General features: G+C 39.8%; 1 protein-coding gene across 4 annotated transcripts in view; it reads left to right on the top strand.

The window, feature by feature from the left end:
• Positions 1-14,879, top strand: part of CPEB4 (cytoplasmic polyadenylation element binding protein 4) — a 67,204-nt gene that overhangs the window by 23,881 nt on the left and 28,444 nt on the right. The window lies entirely within an intron of this gene.

Raw genomic sequence — 14,879 nt, 5'->3', positions numbered from 1 at the left:
ATTTTTCACGATAAGTGCCTGTTTCTTTTTATTTCATGATATTTTATTTTATTTATTTATTCATGATAAGCGCATTTCAGAGAAAACACAGTTTCCAAACGGTAGCAGATGTAAGCAGTTTATTACGTGATGCTTCTAAGAAGCAAGCCCTAACTAGTACTTAGGTGAGAAATAAGAGTTTGCACACATTATTCTAATAGGATTAACAGTAGCATTTCTTTGACTTATCAGATACAGCCAGAATATCTCTCAGGTTTATTTCTATTTCTTCTAGTGTGCTGAATCATCGTATAAAGTTCTGCTTTTATTCTATATTCCCCTTTCAATTTCTTCCTACCAACTTGTACCCAAATCAAGTTTCTTTAAGCTGATTCTGTAGGGATAACGAAAAATTAAGTCCGATGACAGAAAACATCAAATCTGATCGGCCTGGTCTGGAAACATAAAGGTTTTGTAAAAATAGTGATTTATAAAAGGAAGTGCGGCAAAGCAGAAAGGCCATCGGTTTTGGGGTCGGATCTGGATTTCAATTGCCATTCTGTTGCTATGGTTTATGGTGGTCGGGAGGATTGAATGCTATGATATATCCATGAGATCCAGCACACTGCCCAGCCTTGAAAGCACTCAATAAATGGCATAGATTATTACCAAATACCTGTTAAGTCTATTTTCAAGCCTATCAAATGAGAAACTTAGCTCGAACTTAAGCTTAAATGCCAAAGTGACTTAAGTATATTAAGTGAACTTTGTCCCTTTTTTCCTTTAAAGAGTAGTAAAGAATTCATACATGAGTTCTTTGTCCCGAAATGTCAGAGTATAGTTATGTTTGATTTTTGTATTAAAAAAAAAATTTCTTTTAACGTTTATTCATTTCTTGAGAGAGACAGAGCGTCAGTGGGGGAGGGGCAGAGAGAGAGAGGGAGACCTAGAATCCGACGCAAGCTCCAGGCTCTGAAGTGACAACACAGAGCCCTAGATGGGGCTCGAACTCGTGACCTGAGCCGAAGTCAGATATGTAACCGACTGAGCCCCCCAGGTGCCCCAGCTTGATTTTTTTTAAACCAAGATGATGAACTTTATATACCACCGAAATGTAGTTTGGCTCGAGGAAGTACTTTACCTCTTGTCAAGCTCCCTTGGTTTAGATAGCTACTAGGAAAGCTGTGCTCGATTTTAACAGTCATTCTATTGTGAGATTTTTTTTTTAAAGGTGATAACAGAAGTTGAATATCTTAAAAAAAAAAACAAAAAACCACAACAACATATTGTCCTTTTAAAGTAAATATATAAAACCTGCCAATCCATTTTGAAAATAAAGAACCCCTCTGGTTGCTCTGCTACTTTAGAAATGGAGAAAACAGAATATGGGCCTTGATTCTGTGAGACTAGTAGAACGTAATATGCCTCTCAGAAAAAAAAGTATGAGAATTCAATGAAAAGAATTTGAGAATTAAAAAGAGCCCACCATATGGAAGCAAATTTTATATTTGGGTTTATTTTATCTTAAAAATAATTTCATAAAATATATTATGAATGACTTCACTTATTTTTAATCCTTCGTTTGCAGTTCCTTATAGAAATGTGATTGTTGAATGTGTTTAAAGTTGATATAAGACCTAGAAGTTGGATGGATTGATATGGCTATATTATTCATCTAAATTAAAAAAAAAAACAACTTAGGAAACGAAATTTTGCTTTTCCTTTTGGGAAAAAAAAAATCTCCTTTAATGTAGTGTGGTTTAAAACTTAATTTTGCAGTCAACAGACAAAATGCTTAATAGGCCTAGGAACCTTCAAATATAGCTTTTGAGTATCTTTATGAACGTGTTGTTGATTCCAACTGGCTTGTTGAAAACCTTTCATCTTTTTAAAATTTTTTTAACATTTTTAACAAATGTGCAAAAGGAGTACCTGGCCTTCATTTCATAATTTATATTAGTTTTGTTTACAGTGGAAGTAGTTTCTCCAAGAATATTAAGGCTACTGTCATTTTCTTTTTAAAAAAAATTTTTTTTTCAACTTTTATTTATTTTGGGGACAGAGAGAGAGAGAGCATGAACGGGGGAGGGGCAGAGAGAGAGGGAGACACAGAATCGGAAACAGGCTCCAGGCTCCGAGCCGTCAGCCCAGAGCCCGACGCGGGGCTCGAACTCACGGACCGCGAGATCGTGACCTGGCTGAAGTCGGACGCTTAACCGACTGCGCCACCCAGGCGCCCCAGCTACTGTCATTTTCTTCATGGACAGAGGATTAGCTCTTTGGGAGGAAAAGGGTCTTGCCTCTACCTTATCTCCGTGTCCTTTCCCTGATCAGCTGGCATGTCTGTATGTTATTTTTATCCACGAAATTATATATTGCATTCTCCATAACCAATGCCGGTAATAGTCCGTAGAAGCCTTTCCCCAGAGACCGATTTCATTCTCTTTACTGCACACCCAGTCTCGTAAGCTAAGAGCGTGAGCCGTTGACAGATTTTGAATTTTGATCTCCCAGTGGCAGGTTGCTCATTGCCACAGAATTATTAGGCTTATCAAGTATTTCCTTCACCTGGACAGAAGAATCCTTTACTGTTGTAGGTGGTCAGCTGATCATTTGGGGGGATATTCTATCTTACTGTTATTTGTGTTTTTTCTTGCCTGTGAAATTGGTACTTACTGTTTAGAAATGGAGTAGCGTGAAATATATTAAAACCACATGCGAGCACATCTGTTTTCAGCCTTCTGAAGCATGGGCTGGACACAGTGAAATAAAAGATTCACAAAATGGTATTATATTCAGTGTATGGTAGGAAAGACCTCTGACGATTAAGGAGCCTTTTTTTTTTTTTTTTTTTTTTTTTCCTTTTCTGTCTGGGAAGGGAATGAAAGAGTATAGATGTAAACCAAAAAGTAGCTGTTAGGGAGAGGAAGCAGAGGGAGGCCGCACTGGAATAAAGAGAGAGAAATAGTACTTGAAAATGATCAGATGTCAGATGGAGTAAAGCAATCCACAGTTTCATAATAGTGGCTGAGTATTTTAAATCCTGTATATGGAAGCAACTTAGTATATAGTTTGCTTCATTTCACTAGAAAGCCAAATGAGACAGCAAAATTATTGCGAGAATAAAGGCAAATCTGTAAATTGTCAAAACATTATAGCTGCTCTTCAGGTATCAGCTAACTAAATTATGAGTCAGAATATCATCCCATTTTTTCCTCAGAATATTGTGAAATTGGAATCTTCTTGTCTTTATATTGTTACAGAATGTATCTTGCTTTCATTTTTGGAAGAGGGACTAAAAGTATCCACCCAGTGAGTTTCAGGCATCTTAAATACTTGACTTGAATGTAAGCAATAAGGGTTGCATTCAGAAGTGCAAGTTGTTTCAAGTGCCATTTTTTTTACATATCCCGTGGTGCCCAAGAAATCTATTGCATATGTAGAGTAAGCAGTGGGAGTATGTTACACACTTAGACATTACTGCCACACTTGCTTCATGCATTCATTTAATAAGAATTTATTTTGAGAGCTGGATCTACTCCAAAAACGCGATGTATTCGATTCCCGGCTGCCGAAGGTATTGTGACCTTGCGTTTTAAAATATTTTTGATACACGTTTTTCTTTCTTTATTACACGTTAAATCTGGGGGCCCTCCCCCCCACTATTTTTCATTGCTGTGGATTTGTTTGAAACAAATGCTTAAATGAGTAGGCAAGTGATGATTCCATCTGTGCCTCATTTCTTTGTTGCTAAGCAAAAGAATTTATAATGATCTCTCTAGAAGAAAATCATGAAACTCTGTTGAAAGTTGAGTACACAAAGCCTGTTTCATTTATTTTGCATAAGTTTTTTATGTCGCTGTAAGAGAATGACCTTTGGGATAATTTAAATTCCTTACAGTAGGGGGGAGGATAAAGTTAGTGCTGCTTAAAAATAGATACCATAAAAAAGAGCCAGGAAGCCTTACATTTTTCTTTGATACCCAATTCTTTTAATAATCCTGTATTCCAAATTGCAGCCATCTAATTCCGTAGTTTAAAGAACAGATGTTGCAAACTGATACAGATGTTTTAGAACATATATTGCAGAGTGACTTTATGTATACTTGAGATAGCTCCAAGAACTTTTTATGAGAGTTGTTGAAAATAGGACTACATTTAATATCATTGTTATAAAATTGGATTTTGGAGTGAATAAAATTATAAAAAAAGAAAGGAGCTCTGACTAAAAGAAGTTCCGCTGCTGTAATGTTAAAATGATTTATTTCAAATGGTAGTGAGGGGATATCATTTCTTGTAGTATTTAACCTTTATCCCAGTTGAATCAGTTTGCCTGTGGCAATTCTGCACCCCACGCCTCCATCGCTTTTGTAAAGGACAAGATGAACGTTTTCCTTTAAGGGAGATTTAACAGAGCGTGATACAAAGTACCGTAAAGAAGAAACGGATAGTGCAAACCAGCTAATTTTGCTTGTGATGCTTAATCAAATTTCACCTTCCAAGTAAATGACTGTTGCTTGGCGTCAGATGTCTTCTGGTGAATTGGGGGCATCTTTAAATATTACCCGTCTTGAAGATTCAGAGTCCACCAGGCAGCTGCTCTGAAAGTCGGGCGGGATCCTTCCTGAACTCGGCTGGTTCCTTCTTGCTCTGTTTGGGTGATACCAAGTTAACTCAGAGCGGCATGGCAGGGGAGTGGCTAAGGCCTCCAGAGAGAAGAACATGGCCTTGCTTCTAGAAGCTTCGTGAGTAATAGAGTTAAGTACACAGCAAAAAATACAATTTAAACTCGACTGCAGTGAACTGTGTGTGTGGCTGTTTAGAAATGAAACGAAGCGGTTTCCTCTCCTTTCGCTCTCTCCCTTTTATGACCGCTGAAATGGAACATCCTCAACACTCCTTCTCTTTTGCTTGGCTTAGCGGTGCCGCAGGATGGGACCTGGGCTTCTGTGTTGAGGTAACTTCTTTTGTGAGCCAGGAGAGGACAAAGTAGCGGGGCATGATTTCCTTTGTATCACCGACGCAGGGTATATTCTTAATTGTGAACCACTGTCCGCTCTCTGGTTTACCACCGGTCAGGATCTGTTGGATTCCTCAAGCACTGTGTAGGCAGAACTTACAAAGGTGTGGATTTTGACCAGCACGGCTTCACTTTTTCAGATTGGGGATTGCTTTTGTTTTTGGTTCTGTTTATTTATTTTGTTTTCGGAGGGGGGGGGGTGGTGGGGATGGCTGGGAGAACAAAATGTGATGTGTATGAACAGAGCATTGGACCTTTAGCCTCTGAACTGAAACCCGCTCTGTTCATAGTAAACACTCCTTGTGCTGTGTCCAGACCCTCCTCTGCCCAGTTTATTAACATAACATGTCGTGGTAAGTAGATTCTTTGCCCTGCACCCTCCACACATTTGTGATAGAATATTGACTTTTGTTTTTATTTGTTCTGAAAATCGTGTAAGCAGTTGTCACAAAGGGGGAGTTTGTCTTATGTCATCCATGATGTGGGTCCAGAATTACTTAAGCAGTCCTCTTAATCCTGAGCATGGAGCACAAAGAATCTTATTTTGAGTCATTGAAAATTCAGTGATCCTCTTAAAACATTGTTAAACTCCTGATTTTACCTGCGTGAGAGGTGAGGGTAAAGGGGCATGGGGGGTGGGGGGGGGTGAGAGTGAACTGTTTATAGAAGGTTAAAGATCCGAAACATTTCTTTAAAAGAAGCTTTTAACTTCATCACCTTTCCCCCCCTTTACAGTTGTGTTAAGGCTCCCATATTTTATGGCTGTTGTGGCTTAATTTTGTTGGATGTACGTTCAGAGCAGGGACTGGTGATGGAATCAACTACACGTGACAGTTAACACTTAGAGATAACAAGAAAATAGTAACTTGGGAAAAAAAGGCAGCAGTCAGGTAGCAAATTAACAAGTGCTTTTCTGCAGTGTTTTACCCTTTCAGTGTCGTGTACAACTTAGTAAGTATAGGTATTGCCTTATGGACAGGCAATAATATTATTTTTCGTTCAGAAATGAAATCAGAACGATATTTAAGCAGTAAAGTCTTCAGACTTTGCCAACAGTTTGCCAGCGTTACATATTAGGGAGCTTCCTACACTAGAAAAATAGTAGAAGGAAGTCCAGGATATTTATAGAGATCCATTTTGTTCATGCCCTGCCTCCAAATAAATAATAGTATATGTGCACCTTTTGGTAGTGTCACTTAGTACTTTTGGTCTCCCTTCTATATTCTAAGATTCTCTGGAGAGGGGACTTGCTCTCTTATTTCGTGACAGGTAGTAAACCAGCCCTGAATACTAATAGCTACATAATGAAAAGTCTTTTGATAATGGGGTAATACAATAGGGAGTAGTCTGCAAAGATCTTAAGACTTTTCCTTGACCCTGTGATCTGTAATCCTTGAATATGTTATTTGCCAACTTGGAGCTGTCATAAAAATATCCAAGATTCTCTTTGCGTTCAGTTCAGTGACAGGAAGGACAGATCAGTTGCACAGTTGTGCCACAAAATTATTTCTTCCTTGATAGGCATGGAATTTCCACATGACTAGTGTATGCAGGTGATTCATTTAGCACCTATATATATACACCCGGTACGGTGAATTTCTCTACCCCACAGCTCCTTATTTTCCCCCCCTCACGTTGCCACTATCCTCACTACTCAAGTTACAAGATGGAAAAGAGAGAAAACTCTCACAAGAGAGAGTCTGTTGTTGTTCAGCGCTAAAAGTTTGCAAAAGGAGTGCTTTCTAACTAATTTTGAACTAGTTACTGCTCTTTGAATCAGGTATTGAGATGGCCAGGCTGCCTCTGGGCTTCATTATTTTGTCTAATTGACTGATTCTGAATTCAGTCCCACGCCAGTGCGCTCTGGTCTAAAAGCAAGGCTTTGTTTTATTCTGGGTATTACCTGGTAACCAGTCAATTAAGAACGTTAGTGGAACTCTGAAGGGAAAGCAGTTCCATAATCTCTTTGGAATCCAGTTGGGCTGATGCCAGTTGCTATACATCGGGAAAGAGAAGGAGGAATCAACCAATTAGAGGACCCTTTTTCCATTCTCAAGAAACCCACAATAAGTGCAAATCTCAATTCTGAAGAGCAGTCGTGATTAATTGAAGTATAAAGAACTTAAAACAAAAAAATCTAACTTCTACTGGCCCTAATATTCCAAATAATAAATGCCTAGTATGGTTCATTAAATACGGGTGTTTAAATTAGCCACTCCATCTCTTTATTGTAAATGATCAGTGGTTGTTACCTTCTAACCGACTTTCCCAAATTGTGAGGAGTGAAAAGAGAAGCATTTAGGATCGTGCTCCAACCTGGCTCTGCCATTAGCAGTAATAAGGCCTTCGGTCCATCACTTCTCTCTAGATTTTGGCTTCCTCCCCTGGGAATGGAAGGATTGAACACCATGACCTTTAAACTACTGTTAGCAATTCCACAAAGTCTCTCTGACATGGTGTTCCTAAGTGACAAAATTGCAGAGTTTTGTAGTTTAATGACGAAAAGTAGCGAATGGGTTTCGTGTGGGTTTGGGCGTGGCAGTATTTTATACTGATTGGTTGTAGAAAGGGTATACCAGGAATCAAATAAATGTAGTCAGCTGAATGTAGGCTTTGTTTTTAGACTGCATCTTTTCTTTTTGAGATAGGCCTAAAAATATTATGTTTAGGAAGCCTTTGTTTAAACTTGGCGTCATGGAATGTTTTTGTTCTCAATTTGTGGACCATGGGCCTCTTGAACCATGAGAATTATTTGATGGGGCCCCTATGAACCCATTAGGACTAAGCATTCCAGTTAGGTGATAGATATATCATTTACATATGCAGGATTGTCTTTCAGAAGCATGTGGATGCTGATGTAATGTAATTAAAATACATTTCAAGGTGTTGCTAAATTCATAGTAGCCTTCTATTATTAAGGTGGTTTGTTGTTGTTTTACCGGTAGTATTCATGGGAGCGGGGGTCGGGGGTCTCATTTGTTAGTGTGGTGGGGAGGCTCTCCGAAACTTTTTTTTAATATTTTTTTAATGTTTATTTTTGAGAGAGACAGAGACAGTGTGTGAGCAGGGGAGGGGCAGAGAGAGAGGGAGACACAGAATCCGAAGCAGGCTCCAGGCTCCGAGCTGTCAGCGCAGAGCCCGACGCGGGGCTCGAACTCACAAACTGTGAGATCATGACCTGAGCCGAAGTCGGACGCTTAACTGACTGAGCCACCAGGCACCCCTGAAATATTTTTATTAAAAGTAGGTCTTAATAATTACAAAAGGTTATGAAACACTGCTCTAGAGAACTTCTTTAATTGTTCTTCTTTAAACTGCCATTGGAATGTACCCCGTTACCAAAAAGAGTGTAGCGTAAGGAGGAATTTAATAGAGGAGATGGTGAGGATGGAGACATAGAGGAATGAGGAGCTGAACTTGCCTTACCCTAGATTATTAGCTCCACCAAAATAGCACTTTGGGACTTTGTCTCTGACGTCTGAAACCATCTTTTTGCCCTTCGAGGCCGGGCTAGGAGCGTGGGCTGTTTAGCCTACGTCTGGCGCAATGCTAGGGCCCGGGGGAGCCCTGCGACAAGGGGCACACGCGCTCTGGGGTTGGGTAGCATGGCAGCCCCCGATAGCAGGGGGAGACAGCCTTCTTTGAGGCCCACGGTTTGAGCTCCTGCTTCCATTCCAGTTCCACAAATATTTGAGCACACTCTATGCACCAGGTAGTAGTAGATCAGAGGACACATTTGATGCCAGTCTGCGGTTTTCTTTTTTGAGATAGACCTGGACGTTCTGTGTAGCAAGCAGTGTTAACAACCACTTCCGAGTGGAAGAGCTCATCCTTCTGATACTGTTTCTCTGACTTTCACTCTGTGCCCCTTCTGGGATTTGTGTAACTTAAATCCTTACCATAACCTTTTATGTGAGTTTTGTGATCTCCATTTTACGGTTGAAGAAGTTGAAGTTCAGAGAGACACAACAGCTTCTGGAAAAGTCACTCATCACTCAACTAACTGGTACCTAGAAAGGAACACAGAGCTCCTGGTTCCTGGTTTAGTAGCTTGGGTGTTTATTATGTGGCATTTAAGAGGAAAACATAAAAAGAGCCTGAACGTTGTTTTTCTTCTTATTTTATTTTTTTTAGTATGCTTTAGACAGAGAATAGGCGTTAACGTTCCTTAATTTTTACTTAGGACACTGGGTCAGAATTGAAGATCTGCATTTTATCATAATGTACTGTAAAAGATTCAGATCTCAAATCTGCTGGTTTCTTACTGAAGGTTACATTATTGAGGGTAGAGGTCAAAATAGGATCGCTGAGAGAACGTTTCCAAGGTGGCTTATTTTCCCTGATTCTGATTCACCAGGTCTGTCATGAGACTGAAGCATGCGTATTCTCCAAGTGATTCAAATACACTGCTGTCTTGCCCCACGGTCATCTTCACTCACTTTGTGAACCACTTTGGATATAAAATCTAAAGCTGTGGGAGGCCATTCATACAACAAATACATATCAAGAATCAGCCATGTGCCAGGCGCTATTTTAGGCTGTTGGGATATATCAGGGAATAAAAGCAAAGACTCCTGGCCTCATGCATCTTATCCTTCAAATAATTAGCAGATATCTTGGAATAATAGCTTGTTTATTATTTAGTTTTGAAGGCTAGTAAGGCAGAGGAAGCCTCAGTGCCTTAAATATCGATAGGAGAAAATAAAAACTGGGCCTTCTGAGAAACCACAAAAGGTGAAATTACATCAGGTGTGAAATTCAAGTGCATTCTTCATTAAGGTTCAATAAAGTCATCAGACTTTATATTAAATAAGTGATTAGATGGGGCGCCTGGGTGGCTCAGTCGGTTAAGCGTCCGACTTCGGCTCAGGTCACGATCTCGTGGTCCGAGAGTTCGAGCCCCGAGTCGGGCTCTGGGCTGATGGCTCAGAGCCTGGAGCTTGCTTCCGACTTTGTGTCTCCCTCTCTCTCTATCCCTCACCCGTTCATGCTGTGTCTCTCTCTGTCTCAAAAATAAATAAACGTTAAAAAAAATTTTTTTTAAAAATAAGTGATTAGAGTTGAGGATAGGTATGTATGCAGAAAGCCAGTTAATGACTCTGCCGATTGCTTTTTGGGGGTTGGACTTCAGTAATCAGTTTCAGGAGCAGTTTATCACTCTTCTCTAAAGTTCTCAATCATTTGCAAGCAACTTGGCTTCTGGCATCTAGAGATTTCATAAGTTTGTCTTGATCTTTTATGTTCATGTGAGTACAGAGAGCCGTGTCTCAAAATCATTTGTACCTTGGGGTCAGATCGCTATTCGCTGGTTCTTTTAAAATGTGTCTCTTGTAACACATGCCTTTTTTAATCAAACTTTTGCCAAGATAGGAGAATTTCAATTTACTGCCTTGGCTTTTTTCTAGATTACTTAAAACTTTACTACCCGTTGGTCTGTTTTTCCACTTTTCTTTCCATTATATTATCTTTTTGTTTTTGTTTTTCAAACTGGCTTTTTGTTCATTCAAATTTGGACAAAAACTATGCCTAGTTTTTTAAGTTTGAAAATTGCTATTAATCACTGGTATCATAACATCCTCTTAAGGCAAGTTATCTTGTTGCTCTGTCCTCTAAATGTAGCATCCAGAGTCAGAAGGCCTCTGGCAGGGATAAAAATAGCCTTCCTGCTTGCTGGCTTGTTGTTGGTTTACTGGCAGTAGGAAATCTTTTGAATTCCTTAATTGGGTCAGCTGTTTGCTAGTTTCTCTCTAGACATCCCCTTCTGCCTGAAATTCTTAGATGCTTTTTGTTAGGTCTTGCAACTTTGTACCTGCCCTGAGTTCCAGTCAAAGCCATCCTTCTTTTTTTATAGGAAATCTATACTCTATGGAAACTTACCCCTTGACTTTTCCCTGTCTTACGGATAAATGTTATTGTTTGGCCACTATTACAATCTCTTACCACAATTGAAAAATAAATTTGAGGCATTGGTACAAAAGGAAGACCTCCTTGGTTTTTTTATAAGGAACATTTTCAGTTGAATTTTCAGTTTTCATTTCCTAAAACACTTCTGCTACTTTGCCAATTTGGCTATTATAAAGGTAAGGAGTTTGATGTTTTTCCCTCTTCACTCCCCCAAAGAATCACATCCATTTGTAACCAAGAACACCAGCAAGCTCTCATCTCTCTGAAGCTGAAAAATCCCCCAGATGGCCACTCCCTTCTCCAAGTTTTCAGTTTGGATCTTATTTGGCTAAAACAAATCCTTCCTCTTTCTTTCATAAGTGGAAGATTGTTGGTTATCTCTGGCTTGTGGTCTCAGAGGGGAAAAGATTTAATGTTAATAGAGCACCTCTTCTGTACCGGGGACTTTTCTGAGCATTCTGCAAAAATTGTGTCATGAATTTCTCAACAACAGCCTTGCAAAGTAAATGGAAATACTTGTTTTACCGAGGCTCATAAAAGCTACGTAATTCGACCTAGCTCACAAGACAGGAATTGGTCTGCCTCTCTACCCTTTCTACTGCATGTTCCGGGGCAGAGAGACCACCAATTGCTGGCTTTGCTTCATTTGCTTCAGCTATTTATGGAGCATCTTTGCTCGAAGCTCTGGGAGGCAAGACCTCCAAATGTGTCCTGAAAGATTTTGTTGCCTTAGAGAAAGAGGGAGTTTAGAGATAGGTAATTCAAATATCGTGTAAAGGGTGTTGTACGGAGTGCATGAGGTTGTCTGAACCAGAGAGCCAGTGGTTTGGGCAGGCAGGGATGACTTCCCATAGGATGAGAAGCTACCTGGGCAGAAGGGTGGTGGCTTGAGTGGTGAGACCTTGGGAGTAGAGAGAGGAGGGCATTCCAGACAGAGGGTGGAACCCGGAAGTAAAAGTTAATGGGCCAGTAGTTCTGGACTAGCTAATGTGGGAAGGGAAATGGCAGTGTGGAAAGATGAACCTGGGGAGATAGGCAAGAGAAGTCAAGAATTTTTAGTAAGCCCTGGGTTTTAAAGTGAAAGCCAGCTCTTTCTCAGAGAAGGGTTTTGTTTAGCGTGAAGTGTGTCTACGTGTGATTTAAATGTCTCTTTGGATGGGTGAGGGGCAAGATTCGCCAGCTGATGTCAGTCCCAGCCAGTTCCTCCTTTGTGATTTCGCACAGAGACATCTTTACTGGAGGCTGGTGGTATCACAGATAGGTTAGGGGGTAGAATAAGGTCAGTGGAATGCATTAGTAAAAATAATTACACTGGGGCGCCTGGGTGGCGCAGTCGGTTAAGCGTCCGACTTCAGCCAGGTCACGATCTCGCGGTCCGGGAGTTCGAGCCCCGCGTCGGGCTCTGGGCTGATGGCTCAGAGCCTGGAGCCTGTTTCCGATTCTGTGTCTCCCTCTCTCTCTGCCCCTCCCCCGTTCATGCTCTGTCTCTCTCTGTCCCAAAAATAAATAAAAACGTTGAAAAAAAAATTAAAAAAAAAATTACACGATTAAGTGATAGAACATATTGAACACATTTTACAATAGTTCCTATTAATATGTGTTCTGCATCTGTCTAAGTATAAATTTGGTATTCAGAAACTGAATTTTTTGTACATCTCTTTGAGCCTCGCTCTGTGTTGTCTAGGTCCCCACAGCGCCATCTTGCTGCAAGTCTCAGGCAGTGTTGGTAAAAACCGCAGATGCAGAAAGGCAGGTAGAGAGCAACAACACCTTAAAAACTCATTGGTGGCAGTATAGCTTTGACTTGCTTAAATGTGAGCTAAAGAGAATTAGCAGGGACACTGCAGTGAAACAACAAGTGTGTATGTATGTTTATGTATGTATGTATGTATGTATGTGTGTTGGTACTGTGTATAAATCTTTACTCTGCCTTAGAAATGGGCCTAAGCCTATATACTTATCCTTTTCCTGTTAGAAAATTTTAATGGTGTCCACTGAAAACCCTTCTCTTTTCCTCGGAGTATCCAGGTTTTTGTAGGGTGAGTCAATCAAAAAAACTTAGACTTTTACATCACTCGTTACTTTATATAGGACTGCATGGCTGTATTTTGGGCAACCTTGCAGTTATCCCGTATTATCATTCCTTAGCCTACACACGTCACCGACAATGCTGGCATGACTGAAAAAGAAGCTTGTGGCATGAAATCGAATAGCACTATAGAACATTTGACATTTTTCGGTGTTTGTATATGTATATTTCTGTGTTTGAAATAGTAGCATTTATTATATCATTTCCTGCCGAATCATCAGTAGCAGTAATATCTGGGTAATGTTTTAGAAAATAACTTTTTCTCTAATTTTGAAAGTAATGCATACATATATATACTCTAATGTATCAGAGTATCTCCTTCTAGTCCTTCCTCCTTTCATCTCATTGACGAGGTTACTTTAGTTTTCGTCTTAGTATAATAGTACATAGTGTTCTTTTGGGTACTTCTGCCCCCCCCCACCCCCCCATCAGCTGTTCTTATTCTGGTTGGTAAATATTGGTTCTGCAACTTGCAAATGCCTGGCATAAAATTGGCTAGCTGGGGTACAGATCTTTTCCGAGCTGTAGAATTTGGTAGTGTAGTTCCCCAGAGTCTCACACTGTATCAGTTGCCTGTATTTGGCTAGGTTGAGTCATAGCACCAAATATAGTCTCTGCCTTCTGCATGATGTATGCCGGGCTCCTGGCTCCAAATGCCCCAGCTGGTCTCCAGGGACTACTATTTTTCTGTCATAATCTCCCTTAAGATTAGGATGGCTAGCCAGGCAGTATTTCTATATATTCATAACATAATCAATACTAAGAGCCTTCCAAGATTGAATTTTATCCAGTAGGTTCACTTTGCCTGAAACCCCGGTGTCCTCCTTCTCCCTTGAGAAATTCAATTCTAAATGTGCCAAAACCTGGGTTATTTTTATAGATAGATGAGTTATCAAAAAACCAACCAAACAAAACCCACAAACACTGGATTATATTCATATTCAGATAGCTCATTTATTTTTGTTCTACTTCACTTTATTCATTTGTAAAATGCTGGTATTTTAATTTCAGTGGAATGAACTCATTGAATGCTTACCTGGTACTCAAACAGGAAACTCAAGGTACCTAGGTAAAAGTCTAATTCTTAAAGGGGGCTATTATGATAAAGAGATAAAAAAAAAAGAAATTTAGATGATTACCTAACAAGGTTGGCTGTGGCAACATAGTTAGAAATAAAACTTAGTGAGTTAATCTAGAAAGGGGGTTGCCTTTTGGGGAAGGTTGCACTGGAAAAGGGTGAATCTGAAGAGAGAAAAAAAAGAAAAGATTTGAAAAATCCCCTCCCCTGGGAACAAAGGAAGAGAGTACTGTCAGACAAAAGAAGGGATTGTCAGTGATCTAGCTGTGGAATAGAAACCGCAGAAATGTCTGTAAAAATTGGCATCCGTAGAACAGAGGGAATATTCGCACAGAAATGAAGGGTGTACAAGGAGAATGAAAAGGCTTATGGAAGACTTGAATGTCCCATGGCACTTAAAATGAGAGTTTATGGAAGATTCCCAGAAAGGAAGTGATACGTGTCATCCATAATGGATGTCATCAATGGATGACTCTAGATATTTTAATTGTAGAAAGAATTTACCGAAGGGTAGGGCAGTCAGGTTAAGGAAGCATTATGAAGTTTTAAAAAAAGTTTTTTGAAAAAAAATATCATTGCGTATATTTTCTGAATTGAAGTAGAAAACATTACTGATTACTGGTTAACAAAATGTCACAGGTGTATTTGTTACCTGGAGGCCAAAATTGATTCCAGCTTGACAGGACTCATATCACAAGACCAGGTTAGAAAATTAAAAACAAGTATCACTTTCAGAGTTAAACTATGAACTTGGCTGTCGATTCTTCAGTGCCCTATTGTCTTAGCCGAAGGGTAGAGTTACGGCCTTC

The sequence above is a fragment of the Felis catus genome, chromosome A1 (genome assembly GCF_018350175.1).
Source record: "Felis catus isolate Fca126 chromosome A1, F.catus_Fca126_mat1.0, whole genome shotgun sequence".
NCBI classification, from domain to species: domain Eukaryota; kingdom Metazoa; phylum Chordata; class Mammalia; order Carnivora; family Felidae; genus Felis; species Felis catus.
Note: the sequence above shows the minus strand (reverse complement) of the source record. Positions and strands in the feature narration are given on the sequence as shown.